Source organism: Empidonax traillii, unplaced genomic scaffold (assembly GCF_003031625.1).
Source record: "Empidonax traillii isolate 1590-97213 ecotype Southwest subspecies unplaced genomic scaffold, ASM303162v1 scaffold164:size861626, whole genome shotgun sequence".
Taxonomy (NCBI): Eukaryota; Metazoa; Chordata; class Aves; order Passeriformes; family Tyrannidae; genus Empidonax; species Empidonax traillii.
In genome coordinates this window covers 714,901-731,185 of record NW_020955357.1, presented here as the reverse complement: position 1 = coordinate 731,185, position 16,285 = coordinate 714,901, and positions in this window count along the sequence as shown.

The following is a 16,285-nucleotide window of genomic DNA, read 5'->3' as shown; positions in this document are numbered from 1 at the left end:
TCAAAGGAAAGAGGTCACTCCTTTACTCATTTGTTTGCTGTTTGTCATAATAACTGTAATTATGAGGCACTACTGTGATAATTTAATGTAATTTAGCACGTAATTAGTGAACAAAAATACTACACAATAATTCTTTCAGGGAGCCATGCTGCTAATAAATAGTGGCATTCAGTGACATCTTTCCTGTCAATGCACTCATCATGCTTATGTAGCCAATAGTATTTTTACTTGTCTTACTTTTTTTTTTTTTTGAAAAGGGAACACAAGTATCATAGCAGAATTACTGAAATGAGGGCTGCAAAAAATGCTCTGCCCTTTGGCAAAGAACTCTAACTCATTCATTGTCCAGTGGGTACAGCTAAAAAAGTGTCCTCTGAAAGTTTCATTGTCCTTTCCACGCTCCGATGATGCTCAATAATGTCATCACTGCTGATTCCAGAGAAAAATACTTCTATCAGTGGGAGGGAGGGGGAACAGTAATTTCAATAGGCTTTTCTGATGCAGACTCCTTTCAGTGGATCTGTAATACAGGAAACAATCTGTGATGTTTTCTCTTGGTGTAGAAGAGGAAAGGCTTGAACTGAGGTGTATTGTGACCATTTTGCACGCACGCCACAGAAAACTCAGATGATGCAGTTGACACATTTCACAATCACAAAGCTGAAGTAAAAGAACCTAAAAAGCTCCCTTTTTAAACCCTTCTAAATGTTAATGTGACCATGGAACTACTTCATATACTGCTCAGATCAAGTATCTGAAGCGATGAGTTTCCAGTCCAACAGCTTATCTTAGATGAATAACTTAATGCTTTTAAATCAGATTTTAAAATACAAAGATTTCCTTAAACTCATATTTAGTTTGAAGAAGTCTTGTGGGAATCTTACTAGTATATATACATACCTGATGGAAGGGAATGAAGGCAAGGGAGACAGATTCTTTTCAGTATTGCCCACTGACAGTTCAAGAGACAGTGAGCACAAATGGAAATGCATAAGATGTTCTGAACACAAAACCACAGTTATTTTACTGTGAAGGTGGTCAAACACTAGCACAGATTTCTCAGAGAGGTTGGGGATCCTCCATCTGTGGAGATATTCAAAAGTCAATTGGACACAGTCCTGAACAACCTACAGTAGCTGGTCCATCTTGAGCAGAGTGGTTGGACTTGATATGCACCTGCAGTTAGAGAAAATTTGAGTAGAAAGGCAAAAGAAATCTCAGGAGTGAGGTGCCCAAAGCCAGATGTTGAGTGCATTAAAAAAAGAATGGGGAGAGCACCATATTCCCTTCTGCACTGTGATCTTATTAGCCTGCCTGAGTACTGGATGTGAGTAGTCCCCCCTTTCCACAAATCCATTTTCATCAGCCCTATTCAAAACCTTTCATTCTAAATCTAAACCCTTGTGGTCCTGCCCTTTCTATATCAGTCTATTGTACGGGGATGTGGTTAATCCCCAAGCCCTTGACCTTTAGTGATTTGTACCGCTGTCAAGACACATTATACAGCTTTCCAAACTGCTCTGCACTACAGAAAAGAATGTCCACAGTAGGTTTCTTTTGTTTAAACTACCATGCAAGAGGCATCAGTTTTATGATGCAAACATTTTGTTATTTTTCTTCTGGGGAAACAAGCCCCCTTATCCCTTCCCCAGAAGAGTTTCAGTATGAAAAACAAAGATGAGAAGAAGCTCAAGTAGGTTCAGGGGACCTGTCTGCAAACCAACGAAGATTATGTTATTCCTGCTGGGACAGAAGCTGAGAGGAAAATGTGAGCTTAGTATTAATACCTAGGAAGATGATGGCTTGATTTTTCAAAGAAAAAACATAATTTCTCAAGCTACTCATAGTTTTGAAAAAAAAAAAAAAAAGGGTTGAAAAAAATTAGGAGCATCTCTAAGATACTCAGGGATCTCAACTCTACTCTTCATGGGTTTTGGTAGATAAATTACCTATGAAAAGGTGTAGGAATTAGAGAGTAATCTGCCTTTACCCACAAAGAGAGGAGATGCAGCATGTATGCAGTCTCCTTTATACAGAGATTTAACCTTAGTATAGCAGAAACAATTTCTTATCTCTGCCAGTTCAGTTCTTGTCTTTTTGAGGACTTTGGCATGTGTCTCAGCTGGACTAATGGAAGTTTTGAAATGGACTTAAAATAGCAACTAATTTCACAACCAACAGTGATGACTTTCAGCCATCAGCCTAAGCTGCGTTTTGATACGGAGCTGATAGAAGAGAAAGGACCTGGATGTATTAGAAATTCCCATAAAAGAAAAGGTTAAAGACAGCATTTTCTTCGAAGATTTACCATGTTCTGATTAAGAATGTCATTCTAATGCCAAAGACAGATTTCATACCAAATTTTCTAGCTATTATCTTTAAGAATCAATTTCTCACATCAGCTTGCCAATAGGAACATTTACCTTTCATGGTAAAGGAGATTAACATCAGATGGTTTAAAAGGACTGTATCTCTAACAATAATCTTAACCTTACATGCACAGTGATGACCTTTAAATTAACAAATGCAACTCAGAAAAGAGACCTTTGAGTCACACTGGTTATTTCTTTTAAAATTTCCTCTCAGTAGCCTTCACATAAATCCATAGGTTGCCAATGTCTGGAGTAGCATCTTGCAGCTGTGGTCCTTCACCCTGGCAAGGTTGGGATTCAGAGGCATGCTAACAAGGGTAACTGGGGTGACGATAGATGAGGAACGGCTCTCTGCATGGAGAATCAAACAGCCTCTGGTTTACTGTTTTAAAACAGAGATGACTGGGGTGGAGTTTTTAGATTTAGTATTATCACAAGTGTTGTGGGAAAAGTGAATGGAAAATGATTATTCACTAGCTCTAGCAATACAAGCAAGCTAACGATGTGATCCACTGGCAGATATAAAACAAACAACATGAAGTCTGCTTCTCCCCCACAATAGTTCCAATATTAAAACCATGAGACTCATTGCTACAAACAGTTGCGGAGGGCAGAACTTCAGAAAGTGATAAGACAACTTCAGGAAGGATAGATCTCTCAGGGCCTATCAGATATCAAAGCCAGGCAGCAGCCTGACGCTCAAAAAGTTCCCAGACTTCTCACCACTGAAGCTGGGAGGCTGCTGCTGCAAAGGGATCGCCCTGTCCACACCTCACTTTCCTGAACATCCTCTCCTGACAGCTGCTGGAGTCTGTAAGGGATAGACTGTAGACAGACCTGTAGTCAGACCCTATCTATAGTTATGTGTTTGGCTTACCACCCACGGTGTTAAGCATGTCTATAGATGTTACAGTCCTGATAGCCTGGACAGAAATTCATGGCAACAACAGCATGAAGTCTTAAATGAAACATGCCCATGATTCGCACTTTGCCACTGTAACAAAGGTCGTGCTGTGTTTTCTGCACAGTGTCAGAGCTGAATAACATAGTTCACATTTCACTGTGATTTCTCTCTACACTGATGTGTTTTGTAACCATATTGCAGGGATTTCTAACCAGTGAAAAGATAGTTTTCTTGCACTGCCTGTTGCTGCTGGCCTACTTTGCCACACTTCACTGGTTTTTGTAACACTTGGGACCTCGCATTCAGCACCCCTCCCAGTCCCCTGGCTTCCCCAGCTCCATGCCAAATAAATATGGTTTTCAGAAAGGAGCGACCTGCCTGACAGGGGACAGAGTCAGAAAGCTTGTCAGGATATTCACCCACTTAGCTCCAGCCACATTCCCTCCTCATGCCTCACTCCTGTGTTTCCAAGCTCATTTGTAATCCATTGCAATAGCTTTCAGTCTCTCCTGTGCTTTGAATTTGTAAATCAGTCTGCCAGTCTAGAGCCATATCAAATGTTTTCGACCAGCTCTACTCTCTCACCCCTGTCAGCAGTGCTGACTACATGAGTAGACTCGGGAATCGGGCAGGACTGGCCGATGTGACCTTCTGTGAATGAGCTGCAGACAGGCTCCATCTAAGGGGACTAGAGACACGCTCCAGCAAAGATCATCATGGCCTTTTAAGACTTTGCCATTTGCAGCTCCCTCTTTTTTAGGACTTGGTATTTCACAATGGAAGAGAAGAAGTACTTGCTCCCACCTTAACTCACTTGCTCCTTGTTCCCCTCGTCAGCTTAAGCCAGCTCTGAAAGTTGAGGCAGTGGTCACACTGACACAGCCACTCCTTCTGTCTCTGCCACACAAACAAGTGCTTAGTCTGCCATGAGGTCTCTCTCCAGTTTTCTGTGTTCTTCAGGAAACAGAAGAACAGTATCACATATGCAGATGTAGTCTTTGGTGAGAAATAAGTGACTTTTTGGTTTGTTTTGTTTTTCACAATAATTAACAAAAATTCTTTTATTATTACTATTATAATTATTATTATTATTAATTAACAAAATTTCTTTTGTGAGAAAGAATCCTGAAAAAAGCCTTTCAACTCATGAAAGTATTTTGTTGAGATGCTTTTGAATATTCTTTTAATTTGCAGCAATACTTTATTTAGAAATTTTCCTTACTGTTTTGAAGGCTCAGACAAAACATTCTGGGTCATTTTTCTGGTTCCCTGGATTGATAAAATAAATTCCCCTGCATTTTGGGTTGCACAAAATATCTGTGTTTTTTCATTGTGGTTGACCTGAATTCCCAGCATAGATTCAAATTTATTAATTTTTTTGACACAAAAGAATCAAAACATCAGTTATTAGCACATCTCAGAGTACATCTTACCTGTTTATCTCACAGCAGAAAAGATACTTTCCTTTGCTTCATTACATCTTATTTTATATAGAGTCTTCCTGTGTTACCCTGACAATTCCTCTGCCTCACCTCTCCAGGCTTTTCTGTTGTATCCTTCTGCTCTATGTAGGTCACTACTGCACTTCCCTGAAGTCTCCCCTTGTCATTTCTGAAATGAGATGCTTCATTAGCCACTCTCCAGTCTTCTGGCATTACTGACTTCTGCAGTCAGCTTGCAGACACCTCTGCTAGTGGCTGTCTTCCTCCTCTTGCTGCTTTCCCTGCAGAAATAGTACCAAACACATTCATGAGTCAGAAACTCTGGGGAATGCCCATTATTGTGCACTGGGTTTCTCTTGGGTGCATTTCACACTCTGAATCTTACGGAACCTCATTTCTTTTGTATTTAAATGCTCAACATAGCTAGTATTTGAGTAGGACAGATATAAAGTTTTAACACTTCTAAAAAATCCCTTAAATTGCTGTAGTTTTGAGTAGAGTGGTGAGACTTGCAAATAAGAATCAGTTCTATGCTTCCAGCTCAAAGGGCTCTTATTTTGCCCTAAGAAAAAGAAAACTAAACGAAGAGGAAAAGAATTATGGATATGACTATGTGTGGCTCCCTGCCCCCTCCAACAGGAGCACTGAAACCAAACAAGGCCCGGTGGCTGTCTTCTGCTGGGAAGGGGCATGTCAAAGGTAGGAAACAGAAGAACAAAGCGTGTGTGTTCCAGAGTTCTGCACACAGTCACCAACAAATAAGCCTGGCAGCGTCTTCATAGTCTGTAGGAGTGTGTTCCATACAGCTAATCCCCTCGTCCTGAGTTGCCATCTGGAGTATGCCACGAGTAGGTCTGTGTAACAGAGGTGTTGCAAGCCTGCGACAAGCTGGGCAGTGCACTGAGAGCCTGCCAGCAGCCACGGGCTGTTCTCGCTCAGTCACACTTGTAGCCTAATACACAAAATGTACTCAGTGAAGGGCAACTGCCTCTTGTGAGAGGTCTCCTGGAAATAAAAGCCTGTGTCGTATCAGCAGTATTTCCTTCACACAGTTTGGGAGCAGGGTGGCCCTCAGCACACTGCTTGGAGCACCACTGGTATCCTGCGTCTTGAAGCATTTCAGAGGGCTGGAGAAATATTGACAGCAAGCAAAAAGTGATGAAGTGTGATGAGAGGATGCTTGGTACCCACTGTGCTAGGAATGGCCTTTCCCCTGCCTGAAGGCCAGGCAAAGGCTGTGTGGCAGCCACGGGCTGGAGGTTGTCCTGTTACCTGCCCTGCAGTCACCCACAGTACACGTTGCTCCCCATCACACAGAGTCTCTATCAACTGCTCATCCCAGACAGCAGCATTGCAGCATCCCCATCACCCTATGTGCCGGTGCAGGGCAGCTGGCAGAGCCCCAGCAGCTCATCTGGAGAATCCCATGGCATTTCCCCCACCTCTGCCCATTCCCCACATCCAAGTATTACTGCCTCCCACTCTTCAGCCTCCACAAGTGGTAGGGTGGTAGGGGGCCTATGCAGGTTCTTTACAGCTATAGCTGTTTCTTCTGCTGCTGGATGATACGGGGTTTGTCTTTCCTGTCCTTTCATACCTTCATCAGCATCCTAATTGTGCTCAGCTCTCTTTTATGGCAGGCATGTGAAGGCATGTGCAAATTTTCTAACTTCTGGAAAAGCTTTATATTGGGAAAGGGAAAAAATGGCTCAAAAACTGCAGCCAAGTCCTGATGGCTGTAAGCACACAGGACTATTTCTCTCCCATTTTTAGGCTCTGTACTGGGCTGTTGCAGCAGCAGCTCCTGGCCGTGGGGATGCTTTCCCCCTAGTGATCTGAAAGTTGTCTGCTGAGAGCAGTAGACTCTCACTAATCACACTTCAGGGACACAGGGAAGGAAGAACAGAGACGTGACATGATCTCCTGCCTGCCTTGCCTTGCTCCTGTCTCACCCGACAGCTGCAATTTCTCGCCGTCTTGAGACTAGAGCCCTTGTGTCACACAAGAAGCAGAAAATCATACATTACTCCTCCTTCTGTTTTTCCCCCAGGAACTGCTGTGTTTGCTCAGGCAGGGATGCATTTGCTTAGAAAGGCGAGTGCTGCCCATTGGCAGTGGACACCCTTTCCCTGCCCCTCTCCAGAGGGCTTTTCCCACGGAGAGGCTGCAACAGCCTTCTGCTTGATGTCCATCACTGGTAAACTGGCAGATGGGTTACCTGCTGCTCCAGAACCAGAGCCCCAAGCCCCTTTGCTTACATTAACTTCAATAATGAAAGGTGCAACTTCTGTTTGTAAAGAATAGAGAAAAGGCAAAGGTTTGGGTCATGTGTTTCCCCGTCTCTCCCTCTGATGGCTTTGATCCGTTTCAGGCTTCACTCCAAAAGCTCATTAAAAGGAAAGTACAGCCAAGTATTACTCTGAAAGAGAGGAAAAAATGGCTCATCCATCAGGAGAAAGACAAACAGTGTCAGGTATGGGTTGCTAATTTGCTCTCCCGAGGGAGATCTGCTTCTTTTTAACCAGAAGAGTGTTTTTCCACAGAGGGATGCTGACTCAGCCTGATTCTTTCTTACCTTGGGCTTCTCCCTTTCCTGGCATGACCCCAGCACAGACATCTCCTTTGCCTGTTGATCTCTGAAGGGCTGGGTAGGGCACTGGGGAAGAGATCAATGCACAGATGGCACCTGACATCTCCTGCAACAACTGAAATGTGGCAAGTAGATGCATCCTGTAACAGCAGCATGATGGCAAATAAGGAAATTCAAAAGAGAGAAACCAGTCTGAGCTCTAATTCTATTATTCTATTAGTCTGAAGAAAAGGAGGCTGAGGGGAGACCTTACTACTCGGAACAATTACCTGAAAGGAGGTTTTGGTTGTGGTGAGGTGGAGGTTGGCCTCCTCTCCCAAGTAATAAGTGAGAAGACAAGAGAAAATGGCCCCAAGTTACATCAGAGGAGGTTTAGGGTGGGTAGTGGGAAAGATTTCCTCACAGAAAGAATTGTCAATCCCTGGAACAGACTGCCCAGGGAAGTGGTAGAGTCACCCTCCCTGGAGGCATTTAAAAGGGGCATAGAAGAGGCACTTAGGGACATGGACTTGGCGGTGTTAGGTTAACTGTTGGACTTAATGCTCTTAAGAGTCTTTTCCAACCTAAATTATTCTGTGATTCTGTAAGACACAAGTATAAAAAAATAAGTGCTTGTTTGGTCTTTTTTTATATACTTCAAGACAAAACTATATCACTGGTACTAGCCCAATACTCAACAGAAAGCTGGTCAGGGCAAGGACTACCAAGAAAGCTAGATGAAGATCCAAATGTTGCATGACATCAAGGAAATGTGGGGGTTTTTTCTAAAAGTCACTCAAAAGCCTTTTGAGCAGAAACTACTGAAGATGTTAATTTGCAGTGTTGCTGGGAACACTAGGGATATGACAGAAAAGTGGAAGAAGGGCGATGTTTTTACTAATATTTAAAAAATATAAATGAGATGTCCTTTCATGACCCTTGAGTCCAGGCAAAAGAATGGAAAAGCTGAATGGAATTATTTATTAAAAATGAATGAAGAGGGGGCTAATAAATGCCAATCATTGTCAAACTAACTGGAGTCCCTTTCTTTGCTAAGATAATAAGTTTGGTGGATAAGGATGAAAATATTTATGTGTTTAAATTTAGTTTTGAGCCAGGCATTTTCTTTGAGAAAACACAATGTTTTGATTAAAAAACCCAAAATGATGCATAATTCAAAGTGGAGCATGTTCAGTGGGTTGGAAAGTGACTCATTGCCAGAGCTCCTGTGTAATCATAACTGGGGAATTGTTTCAGCAGGCCTGTTTCAGCTGAGTCCTCTGCAGGAGGAGAAATCTTGCTTCTTCTCCTGCTTTAACTGTGGCATATGATCTGCATGTGTGTGCTTCTGTGTGTATGCATGTATGCGTGTATGTATCTCTTTTTCCGGTGGGTTTGCACCTGTCTACAGGGGCTGTTCCTTGATCCCACATCTTTAATGGCTTTTATCAACAGTCTGAAGGGCAACCACACGAACCCTGTGGTGATCGCATTTGTGTGCAATATTGACGTTGGAGTCTGGTGAAGAAGGAGGAGATCTGCTTACTGATACAGTACATCTGAGACTGCTCAGCAGGCTGGGCACAACAGGAAATGTCTGCTTGGCAAATGCAGGGAAAGCTGTGCCCCATTGTGGGAGCTGCTGGGAGCCTTGCCTCTCTGGTTAAATCAAGCTTTCTCTCTGCAGGTACCCCCATCACGAGCATGCCGTTGCAGGGCTTCTCAGTCTGGCAAGTGAGGGCACAGGAACAGCAAAAGTGGGAAAGGCCCATCTCCACAAATTCAGCCTGGAAATAAAGTCCAGGTTTTCACAGTCAGGGGAACCTCTCCTTGCCACAACTTGCCAAAGGTCATGGTCACTGGGCACACAAAATCAGTACAGGGCATTTTTCCAAATGATGTACTGATGTTCAACTGCAATTTATTCAAGGAAGGCCTCTGGTCTCTGGTGGTAGTTTTCATGCCCTTTTTTTATCTGAGAACTCCATAATTTTTTGGTACAGAAAATGTAGATCCCTTAGAAATTTCATTTATGGGGAGTGTAATGCAGTTGTTATTGAAGTTGTTTTATAAAAGTTGCCCTGTTTATTCATCTTTCCTATATTTTAGAAGACAGTCTGCATGGGAACTGTAGGTCAGCTGTCACAGGGTAACCCTGGCAGTTCTGCCTAGCTCATCCAAAAACTGATGCTTGTACCAACTTCTTGTTCTCCAGAGAAAGATGTATTCTCTAGCACAGCATTAGTCAGCAGTCTCCTCTGCTTCAGCAGTTGCTATTTTTTAGTCATTGGAAGGAGGATTGCTTTAAGAAATACCATTTGAGTCATAGGAAAATTGAGCAGGGGTCAAGTCTCACTGTCCTGAGTAGGAAGTTGCACTCCCACTTCCTTCCTGCCTCTTTCCAGAAGATCTTGGCAATCCTCTCCCTCCTGCCTTTCTGTTACCGAGCTGCCTGGGGAGAGAAACCTGCCCCAGCTCCCTCAGGAACCTGTGAAATGCTCCTGAAAGTGGCCTCTCCCAAACCCCACTGGCTGCATCCTTTGTTGAAGTTGCAGGGTACCACTAAGATTTTTTGTGAACTCTTGGCTACTCTCAGCTGTGTGCCCATCCCTTACTGTGCTCCTGGAGGGGTGAGAAATCAAGTGGCCCCAGCTGTGGGAGTCTGGGCTGAGAGCCCAGAGGGTGGTGCAGAGCTCTCCACAGCCCTGCCCTGCCCTTAGCACCTCTTCCTATTCAGTCACCATGCTTGAGCAATGGCCACTTGACCAAAGCAATTTTTCAGCTTTGATTTTTACTAAGCTTGCTGCTAGTTGACTGTTTACTGCCTAATAAATTGTCGCATAAAATAAGGCAACTGTGATTTAATTCCATTTTGCAAATGGGGAAAATTTAGGCCTGTTCCTGTGACACCACAAAGGGATGTGGCAAAGAGCCATGAAGAAGTGGGCTAATTCTAGAAGAATTAATTTCAAGAAGAAAATGGCTGAGGATACTTTCATCTTAGCACAGCTTGATGCGTGCGTGCTTCATAAACAGCAGCGCTTCCTCCCTTCAGCGCATGGAGGAAGGAAACCCTGCAGTGTTAACAGAGGGTGGAAGGTAGTGCTGGCTCACAAGTCACAGGGAGGATGTGACTCCACACGTCACTGAAGTGGGCCAGGGGAGTTTCCAGTGGCGATCACTGCTGCGCCAGTTGGGAGAGGGCCTCCCAGCTTGGATGCCACGTCTGGCTGAGGAGAGACCCTGAACAAGGACAAAGGGCTGAGCTGCTGCAGTAATAACAAAGCCACTGCTGGGCCCCCACTACCTTGTTGAGGAGGGGTCAAAAGACAGGATGGAGAACTTTCTGGGTGATTTAGAGGAGACCCGCACATCTAAGAGATCCCTGCTTTGGAAATGCATGTCTTCATTGCCTTGAATATGTCAGTGCCCCTGAGTTTTTTTGTTGCCAGATCCAATTCCTTGTATGTTACCCTTCATACAAGGTTCCCAAAGCTGTCTGCAGTCCTTGACTAAACTGGTGCCTTCCAGAAGTATGTAAATTATAAGGAATGGGTTTCATATTATTATAAAGCTCTTAAAAAAATTTTAACACCATATTAAAAAATATTATAATAAATATTACACAAAATAATAAAAATAACAATAAATATAAATATTAGACATGTTTAACTCTAGCTGAAACCAGGACAACACTGAAACACCATTGGTTCTCTAAACTGATGTGGGAAGGGTACAAAACGAGATGTTGCATCTTTTCTTTGCAGGATGCATTGATCCAAGGCTAGCACAGAGCTTTGATAGCACCAGCTGCAGATGTTCATTCTTACTTTGTCATGGGTGGCCTTGTGCCTCCCGTCCTGCTGAGCCTCAAACATGGTGAGCTGACAGCCCTGGTGCTCCAGCCTCTCAGGCACAGCCTGGACAACAGACAGCTGAGGAAAATGGGATGGCTCTGGCAAATGCTGGCAGCTCCTTACTGTCCACGTGGCAGTGGCACATCCTCTGGACTCATTGTGGCTGCTCCTGGCAGCTTGCCCGCACAGCAGCACTGGTGCCCACGTGCCATCACAGTGAAGCAACTCACTTCTGCAACTGAGGCAGCGTGGGTTTGTTCAGCTGTGTCATTCCCTGAATTCATTTTTATTTTTCACTGTGACAGCTCTTACGTGGAGAAGTCAAACTCTCCCCCTAGCTGAACCTTTGTATTTTTCAATTGCACTGCATAAGAAAAGTAGAAGACTATTATTGTCTGCAAATGTGCATACCTGCAGTTAGTGTATAATTAGGGATGAAAGAGGAGGCTCCAAACTCATATTTTGAAGGAAAATCAAAATTATTATCAACTATATCTCTTTTGTATTCTGAAAGATTGGGTGCAACCCAGATTTTGGACAAAAAAATCTAGGGGACACTTGCAGTCCTTCTTCTGAAACTTCACCTTTTATTCATTTATATGTGGTCTGCTCTGCCAAGCGAGACCTGGTGTCTCTGAGAGCAATGGGCACAGAGAGCTGCCACTGAGCATTACCAAGCGTGGGCAATGGCTACTCTGCATCTGTCAGATGGATGCCTCTGCAAGGCAATTACAAAAAGTTTGTCATTCTCTATGCTGTCTACATATGATAAGATCTTCTATAATCAGAAAGCAATTAGCATGCTAGTATCTAGAAAAGGTGTCAAAGACAAAATTTTCAGACCAGATTTTACTGCAGTTTTAAGCAGAAATATCCCTGCACACTGCTGTTGTGCCCAGATGTCCTCTAAGCAGGATTAGTTTGTGACCAGAGGGCAGCTCATCTGCGAGCCCAGGTAATCTGTTGAAACTGCATTTCTGAGGAGACCTCATTATGTTGCCAAATGACACTGAGTTGGCCTAACACACAAGTCTCTCAGGGCAGCCTTGGGCAGCCAGGCACCACTGGCAGCCAGCAGAGGATTTTCTTAATCGTGTCTTGAGAGGCATAAGGTCAGGGTCTAGTGACCCTTGAACAAGGCACTGAGGGCAGTGGGGAGGAAGGAGAATGCCCAAATTTGTGAATGCAGGTGGAAATAGAACAGGATCTATGCCAGGATATGACGCTGCATTGGCGTAAATCCTTGGCCGCCAAGGAGTCCAGGTTTGTAGACTTTAATGGGATGATGTGACATGTCCCAGAAGACTTCACATAGAAAAAGGGTAAGTGTTTCTGTTCTCCCCTTACTGTTTCTCCAAGCCCATTTGTTATTTTCCCTACTGTGCAGAAGTTAACCACAGGCAGGCAGCAGAAATGACTGCAGTGTGTTATGGGTGGTGGGGCCTCACTGCAGAAATGCTCACCATAATGAGTAGGAGGTGTTTCTGCAGAGAAGTCTGGAGCCAGTGGTCCAGGCTGGGCATCTGGACCATGACAGCAAAGAGCAGGGCCTGCTGCTTTCTGCTGCTTAACCCTGGCCCAAAGCCCTTGTGACAGAAAAGACCTTCTGCAGGAGCCAGGTTTGGGGAAAGAGTGCTAGGGAGTGAGCCCCACTGGCAGGACGTGGATGTTTCTGTACCCTGGGCTGGCTTGGACACCATCAAGTCGATAAAAGGCACCATGACTATATTCTAGCACAAAGGAGAATCAGTGGTGGGGTTGCTCATACTGCAGTATGTCTCAAAGCAGTGCTTTTGTGGATGCCTGAATATAGATTGTGTGGTGTTTTCCTCCTTGCAATGAAGGACAGACCCTTTGTCTAAAAATAATGTCCAAATTCAGCTGAGAGCGGATTCCTCTGGAATATTGCTTTTGGCCATACTTCTCTGAATTGGACAACAGTGTCTGGAAAAGCTTCTGTGTCCCTTGACTGGCTAGAGAAAAAACTGTGCTTGATCTTGGCAAATATCCCAGCTCTCTTCAAGGTGCAGAATGCTTCTCTCCTTTTTGACCTCATTGCTGTTGGATTTCAACGCCAGCCAGAGTTCAGAACTCTCAGTTTATTGCAACAAACTGAAAATGGTTGGCAGCTGAGTTCGATACAAGCAGGAATAAGATGGTTTATTCTTTCTCCAGAAAGAGGCTTTGTCCAGCCAAGCATAGCCCACAAAAGGTATGATGCAGAGCAGATTTCACCAGCTCTAGCCCACAGAGGCTGCCCTTCCTAGGAGGAAAAACATCATACTGCACCACGTAAATTGACATTTTGCTGTGTGAGTCAGGAGACCTGTCTGCCATGGACCCAAACAGGCTGCTGTAGGAACTTTCAGTAGCAACAGGCCACCTAGTTTACTCTTCCAGGGGATTCAGTTCCTCCCGCTTGAAACACTGGAGTTAGTCATCATTACCTTCTTAGCCCACTCTTCCATGACGTAGTATGCAAATACATTTTTAACTACCATTGTAGTTTACTCCATTGAAAGGCAAAGGAGCAACATCTGTTTCAAAGGAAAGTGCAAGTGTGGGTAGAAAGTGCCTCCTCTATCCCTGTGTGCTGAAGTCAGCTGCTGTGCTCTGAAGCTGACCCTTGACTTGGACAAGGGGAGGTGAATCCTCCACTTCATTTGTGGGGCACAGGAAGGGTAGAGCCAGCCCCTTTGAGAACTGACATGAGCAGGGTGCCCATTTTCTGATGTGGCTCTGCCAGTGCTGGAGACAGATGGGCCAAGGGACTCTACAGTTGACTCCGCACTGCTGAGATTTGTTTCTCACCCACCTCCTGCCTGTGTCCTGAGAAGTGTGAAAATCTGATTTCCTGACTGTTTCCTAGTTGGCTTCCAGCCCAAGGGGGTGAATCACAGTACCACTGTCCTGCAGCCAGGCTTGCCCTCAGCCGATCACTCGTTGCCAATAGTGAGTCCCTGAAGCAGGATGGCTCCTCCGCTCTACCCTCTAAAATTCCTTAGATTTTGGGTTGGTACAGTGCCTGCCCTGCTGCTGACCTGGTCAGAAAACCTGCAAAGGACTATGCAAAGCATTCTCTAAATTGGACAGGGTTTTCACTGCATGCTAGAGAGTGTTGGCTCACACAGATTGCATACTTAAACCTAAATAAATTGAAGAACCTTCTTTACATCAAAAAGACCACACATTTTGTCTAACAAGGCCTCCCCTTCATCACCCCCAACCCCTACTTGTTCCTAGATCCGTGTATCCACTTAGATATACAGGCTTTCAATTGTGTGGGGCTTTTTAATTTTGAGCTAAATTTGATTTTGAGAAAGAACGAGATGAGCTCAAAGTACCAGAATGTGATAGCTCTGGAATATTACGCAGCATTAATCTCAGCAGTGAGTGGGAGCAAGACACTGAGAGATGTGCAGCCTGAAAAAAAAAAAAAAAGGAGGCTTAGTAAGTAGCAGGAGGAGATAAAAGCAGACAGCTCAGAAGATTTTTTTGGAAGAGAAATATCAGTATAAAGAAGGCAGACAGGAGAGAGACAACCCAGGCCATTTCCAGGGCAGACCTTTCTGCGAGTGCCAGCAGTTCTGTGCTGCTGGATGTGGAATTGTTTCATGGGTTTCTCTCATTTCCAGGCTCTTGGAAAACTATTGTCTAGTGCCTGACCTAACGGGAAGTATAACTGCTCAAAACAGGGAACACATCCAAGAAAAAAAATGAAAAGCAAAAAATTAACTACAGAGGTTAGCTTTTCCTATTTTTAGCTTTTTTGCAAGTTACCCGGAGATGCATGAAACTTATTTTGGAAGATTTAGGAAGCAGAGGGTGTTGCCAGTTCTTGCAGTATAAAGCCCCAAATGTACTGCATTTCTTTTGACAGATGATGAGCTGCAAAAGATACCTAAATAGGCAGCATCGTTAAGGGAGGCTGTTTTTAGACGGCTGCATTAAAGATTTTTCAAGTAAACGCTGAAGCACTTGTCTCCCTGATGTTAAAGAGAGACACATGGAGAGCGGAACAGAGACCCAACACGTGTGGTTCTGTGGATGGGGTCACAGGTTGTGTAACTGCTCAGAAATTAATGAACTGGGCCACAGCTGTATAGGTGTTTTGCACTTCCAAACCCTCCCGTAGGAGGGAGGGTGCACTTAATCCTTTGCAAAGATCCCCATAGTTCTGTGAGGATTTGGCAGCAGGAGTCTGGCCACTGAGGGTTTGCCTGTGTTACAGGCAGTCAGGTAAAAACATTGCTCAGGACCAGCTCCTTTCCTGACCCCGTTAAGCACTATTCCCTTCTCCGGCCCGACCCACCAGTGAGCTGCAGTCTGAGCTCCTCAGAGAGCAACCCGGGAGCTTTCACTGAGCTCCCATCTTCCCTTGAGGTCCGGCCCCCTGAGAAGAGAAAAGGGAATTTAACCCCAGCCTGTGGCTGCCTCGAGTCTCTTTTCTCTGACTTACTGCACAGACATAAAGAACTCACTTTTGCTTTCCTCTGGACCTCCATGGCTGTCTGACTCCCACTGAGTTGCTCCTTATGGAGACCCAAAACCATCCCTTGAACAAGGTCCCTTGAACCCAAACACAGCTATTTCCAGTGCACATAGGCTCCCTCTTCCTGCCAGCTGCATTTACTCCTAAGGGCTTGTTAGCTCCCCAGTACATCAGGAACCTGGCTGAGGTGCTATTCCCTCCTGCAAGCTCTGGGAATATCAGGATCCTAGAGGCAAAGTCACTCCAGGAGGTCATAACCAAAGGATTTGCATTGTGTTCAGCCAGCAGGTTATTGCCTCAGGCACTAATTGCTGATAAGACCATGTGTATGTAATACATCTTGTTTCTAATCACGTAAACAAGTATGTTCCTGACCATGGCACTGGCAGCCAAAATGTGATTAAAATTCAGTGAATTCCCTCCTCTCCCTGGCAGTGAGCACTCCCACAGAGCCAGCAGAGGCAGCCAGTGGCCACGGCTGCAACCCAAGCCATAGCCTAGGCAATGAATTCTGCAAAGGAAGGTGCAAACCTATGGGAAGGGCTGGTTTCCTTGGAAGGTCTGCGGAGCCTGTTGCTCAGAGGACCCCACTGCATTACTTCAGCAAGGAAAAGGCAGTGCTGCCCCACAATGGACAAAAGGGATGCAG